The sequence below is a fragment of the Protopterus annectens genome, chromosome 8.part1 (assembly GCF_019279795.1).
Source record: "Protopterus annectens isolate FY-2018-M chromosome 8.part1, PAN1.0, whole genome shotgun sequence".
Taxonomy (NCBI): domain Eukaryota; kingdom Metazoa; phylum Chordata; order Ceratodontiformes; family Protopteridae; genus Protopterus; species Protopterus annectens.
The window spans coordinates 33,979,842-33,985,841 of NC_056742.1; positions in this window are offsets into that span (position 1 = coordinate 33,979,842).

Genomic DNA, 6,000 nt, shown 5'->3' on the forward strand with positions numbered 1-6,000 from the left:
TTTATATAGATCACTATCAATGACATCACACATTAACATGTCATATAAGTCATCATAAACATCTTTGATAACTTTATCAAGTTGTGACATCGTTAGAGCTCTATATGTAGCTATGTCAGACAACATACTACTTATACTAGTTTGATAGTGTTCACGATCTAACAACACCACTGCTCCCCCTTTATCAGCAGGTTGTATAACTATTGTGTCATTGTCCTGCAGTTTCTTTAAGGCTAATTTCTCATTTACATTCAAATTATAAAACTCTGGTTTCAAATTATGTTTGTCTTGTTGAAATATTGCAAGAAGATCATTTGCACAAGCCCTCTCAAAACTCTCAAGTAATGGATGCAAAATTGGTACAAATATTGACGGTTTCTTAAATACAGATGCTTGTTTACTATCAGTTGTACTGTCTCCATATTGTAGACCCAATGTTATATTTCTAGTAAAACATTTAATATCTATTATTAAATCCCTTACATCTGCATTTTGCGAAGGAATAAATGAAAGTCCCTTGTTTAAAACTGATATTTCAGATGAAGTAAGTACATACTTGGACAGATTTACTATTAAGTCCTGTTTATGGGTTTCAGGGTCTTCTTCTGGAATTCGTGCTGCTCGCCCGATATCTTCCGTTTCTTGCCTTTGTAATATGGGCTCCATGGTTGCCGGTTGAGTGGGTGGAATGGTAACGGAAAATGGAGCACAGATTCATCTCCACTTGTCAACTGGGACGTTAAATCAGTTGTAGGAGTCTTTCTTCTCACAACTGGCTCCTTTTGGGATAATAACTGTACAATATTACTTCTTGCTTCCACTATCGAGGACGTCTCTCCTTTTTGCTGCCTCTCAATCTCTCTAGGTGGAAGTGATGTTGCTGATACAGAACTAGAAGGGAGAATGGAGTGTTCTGATGGTATTAGTGGGAGTGCTGTGTCCCAGTAATCTCAGTAGCGCGTTCTGTAACTGCGTAATGCTGTACTGTAGTAAAGGTGTTAAGTCGGTGTTCTAATCCCAGACATGCCAACTGTGTGTGTGTGTGTGTGTGTGTGTGTGTGTGTGTGTGTGTGTGTGTGTGTGTGTGTGTGTGTGTGTGCCTGCATGAGACAAGTACAGTGCTTTGTAGTATTCACTGTAGTGTGTGCCCTAAACACGAGTTGCTGCAGTGTGATACGGTAGAGGTTTGTATACAGGACATGGCAAGTGTGTGTTTGTCTGTCAGAGCCTGTGTAGAGGTGGCCATGATTGTCTTACCATTGGACATGTTTGGGAATGGATTTTGTAGTTTTCCTATATAGTATCCGTCTTATGACACATTGGCCACCTCACAAGGAGTACAGCTGACAGTTAGCCACGGCACTGTGTTGGAAAGCCATACCCATACATCTGGCAAAAGGGCTGGTGAACTAAGTATGCAGCCCTACTAGTGCCCAGTATATGTCCCGCACCCATGTGCCATACACATACAACCTTGCCTAGGATATCCCACTATGTTGCTAGTAACATGCACATTGAGGACAGATAGTAGGCATGGTGTGACCTCAGTGGCCTGCAGAGGACATGGCACCCTGTACAGCAGTACAATAGGCACATATATGAGGACATTGTGCCTTCACTATGTTCCAGATTGAATGGCTGCAACATATGTGGTGCCATCATATGTGATCCACTAAGGCCAGACAATGCTGTACACATGTGCCCTGTATGCACCCATGCCACTGACACCATGGAATACCTGCCCATTCTATCCATGCAGGTGCAGGGCCAACCTGCTCACTATAAGCAGGTTTTGCCACATCAGGCCAGTATTGGCATATCGGGGTATAACAGGCTGTGTACACTACATGTGTCTGCCAAACCAGGTACACCTGTACATGTCACTGTACAGTATTGTGTTGCATGCACATCCCAGGCAATGTCCATGTAAAGGACTATCAAACACAGACATGGCATGCATTGCAAAGCTATGGCCCTACACATTGGTAACCAGGATGTCAGGCCAGACAATGCAGTACCCATCTGTGTGGGACATTGCAGACACTACACCCCTGCACTTCACACCATTGTCAGGTGACGCAATGGCAAGGATTACCCCTCACCCAGCCTTGTACAGCCATCTTGCACAGCCAAACTCTACACACCCATGGAGCAATGCATACCTACATGACAGTACTGGCACCCTGTGTCTGCATGTGGGTTGTGATGCTCCCAACCACAGTCACTCCCAGTATAAACCTTGTTGGCATACCAACAGTTGTCAAGCACTTTCACATGCCCTAGCTCATAGAACCTCCAGATATCCCCTGTGATGCATGTGGTCCTGTGCATTACTGCAGTGTGGCAAACTAAGTAGTTACATTGTGTATTTGCCGCCCTGGCAAAGGTGTCAATGTGTGTCCATTAGAGTGTGGTTGTGGTGACAATGGCATCCGTTCATGTGGACTGACATGTGTGCCACACCTAATGTATGTCTACTATATCTGTTGCAGATGGCACGCACTCATGTACACACATGTTCTTACAGCACTACAACATGCCGCCTCTGTGGCACATGTAGTAATGTCATGCACATGTAATAGTAATGAGTAGTTAAGCGTTTGCCCCTGTACTATTCAGCGTGTGGCAGATGATGCTTATGGTTATGTCTCCAAGCCCTTCCCTGGTGTAAATTGCCTGTCCCGCACTCCCACTCTCTGGTGTATGTGAAGGTGTACACCTGCACAGCAACAGTATGTGTATTGTAACAGATGAAAATGGTCAGGTGATGGCCTCTGCACCTATTGCAGTCCTCCTCTAGCTAGTTGCATGTGGTACAGCTGTGATGGCGCTCCCATAGCCATCCGCATGATAAACACAGTACACTATCTAGGGAAACATGTTATTATCTGGCTATGACAATCACTGTGAGTAGTACCTGGATGTGGTGTTCTGACACGGCATCGCAGATGATATCTGGATGTACCTCAATCATTTTCCACAGTGGGAAATAGCCTAATGACAGGAGGGTGATGTGCCACACAGCTACAGCATGTAAGTGTAGCTATGCTGCATTGAGACTACTGCCTGTTTAACATGTGTGCGGTAATGGCTATTCTGCATGTTAAAATACAGACATGACAGTACTCTGTTCATGAGGGAACCCCATCTGTAGGGCCGTCTGTGAACAGGTCAGTGTGTGCAACCATTTGTTTCCCGAGTTACACACTGAACACACGTCTGTGCACAGCAGAAGCATGGTGTGGGGATTGCAGACAGTACAAGATGATAGGGATGTGTTACTGCCAGCACATCCCTGACTGGACATGTGTCACATGAGACAGTGGTATGACTGACCCTATGTGGGATTCCTATTGACAAGCCAGTGATGGGCAATTGTTCATAGCTGCGGTCACATGTCTACCACACATTGTACAGTTGCCATGTGGTATATATGCATGTGTTGTACTCCCTCTACAAATGTATACCATCTGTTGTGTTGGGTTGCTGGTGATATCTATGCATACTGTCGTAGGTAATCCTGTATGCTGTTGTCTGTCACTAAGCCATATGTGGGTTTAAAATGCAACACCATAGGCTGAATGGGTTGGTAGGTCCTGGCAGATCCTCCTGTCCCACTTCAGCTGACCATGGCACTGGGCACTAGCAGATCTGGGGCCTAGCCATTAACATCAACCTCTGGTGGCTCTGCACCACCTTCTGGTGGTACCACCACTGAGGATGGAGCATGTCCCCCTTGGGAGCAGGACCAGACAGGTACATTTCTGCTGTTGTGCGGTCCCAGACATGTTGCGTAGGTGGATTCCTAAGTGGTTATGAATCCAGATACACCAGTTCAAGGGCGGAGTGTCACATTTACAGGGTGATGCTGCCCCTCCTGGACAGCCCCCAGCACTGCCTCCTTTGCAGCTGTATAGGTGCAGTGGCAGTTGCCCATGGCTGGAGACCTCCGTTCCACTGTTCCCATCAGCTTTTGATTGCCGAAGACCCATCCACATTCAGGGTGTATCCCCCCCACATGTGTCATATACCAACCCTGTATGCTGTCAGTTCTGTGCTCCTACCTATCCTCCATGGCCATACCTACACTCCTTCCCCAACATCTGACACTCACCTATGGACACATAAGGCTCCTAGGACACCATCTGCCCTATACATAGTTTTCCATTACACACACGTGCCCACTGGACACATGACACCCTTGTAATATGCATCATAACATACTACTGTTATCCTCATCACTGTCCCTCAGGCGCACGGTCCTGGTATGCACATCACTCCTACATGGTCCAGGTAAACATGAGGAGGACGACCCCATTGTACATAAAACACTACCGGTCCCTCCATGGTTAACCAATTTACCTTTATCATGATGATAATGTTGCACACAGTGCATTGCAGGAGTACTGTTCATACATAATGATTGGACAGGTACTGTTGTGTTAATGTACATTACATGCACAGAGTGATATATACGGCCAATGTACAACTATTTGCTTGTATGACTGACACATGTCTGTCTGAGGGAGTCTTGTGATCACATAGAGCAACACCACTACATAATACAGGTGTCTCTGGTGTTTCCCATTTCATTCGAATCATTTGTAATGCTTTGTTGCCACATGGTATGCCCCTGATACATCTCTATATATATATATATGTACCTATATGCTGGACATAAACAATCACATGTACATCTACATGATGGGATACATTCCTATACTGTTGAATGACTGCGCTGTATGATATTCCCTGGTTACAGCCTATTACACCCGATTAGCCTCTACATTGCTTAACCAATGCAATACTCGCATACTGGTAGCGAAACATTCTTACACCCGCTCGACCCCGCACTTGCTAATGCACCGGCATTGGTGCTTGCATCTGTCACTCACACCCCTGAGTGTGAGCGAGGACCAAAATATTACTTTGTGATGCCTATTACATCGTACTAAATGACTGCAGTATCAGGACTGGCCACCCATTAGGCGACAGCATTGCATTCGACTGTACGGAATCAGCGGCCTGTCCAGTGGCACAATCATATTTTTGTGTACTTCATACAATGTGCTCCCACCTTGTGATGTCTATTACATCAGAATACATGAATACAGTATCAGAAACAGCTGCCTATTAGGCGATGGCATGGCGTTTGACTGTATGGAATCAGTGGCCTGTCCGGAGAATCATTCATATTCGTGTGTTCCTCTTAGGCATACCTTGTGATGCCTATCACATCGGACTACATGACTACAGTCATAGCCGGCCTTAGGCACAGGCCAACTAAGCAGCCGCCTAGGGTGCGCTTTAGTGGGGGCACTTTACCAGTATTAATTTGGTGTAGGTAGACCAGGATGGGGGCACTGGGTGGTGTGGTGGGGGGTGCCGTTATGCCCTCTGCCTAGGGCACCAGTTGACTTAAGGCCACTCCTGACTACAGTATCGGGAATGGCTGCCCATTAGGTGACCGCATGGCGTTCGACTGTATGGAATCAGCGGCCTGTCCGGTGAATCATTCATAATTGTGTGTTCCTCTTGCAATCTGCTCCCACCTTGTAATGCCTATCACATCGGATTACATGACTACAGTATCGGGAATGGCTGCCCATTAGGCGACGGCATGGCGTTCGACTGTATGGAATCAGCGGCCTGTCCAGTGAATTAATCATAATTGTGTGTTCCGCATACACTCTGCTCCCATCTGGCTGATACATGGGAACCGAGACCCATAATTACAAATGAGTAGTTTGGTTGTGGTAGCCACATCCGTCGGATGGGTCATGCTACCGCATACCTATTATAGGTTTGCCACCTTCTCAATTGGCCAAGATAGGACTTTAGGGTTACCACCTGTCCCACTTTGCAGGGGGCAGTGCGAAAATAATCAAGACATAGTACATGTCCAGATTACAGGACATTATTATATTCTACGTTTCATTAATAATTGCATACAACAGTTATTTTATATATGCCACTTCTATATGTTATGTGAAGTAGCAT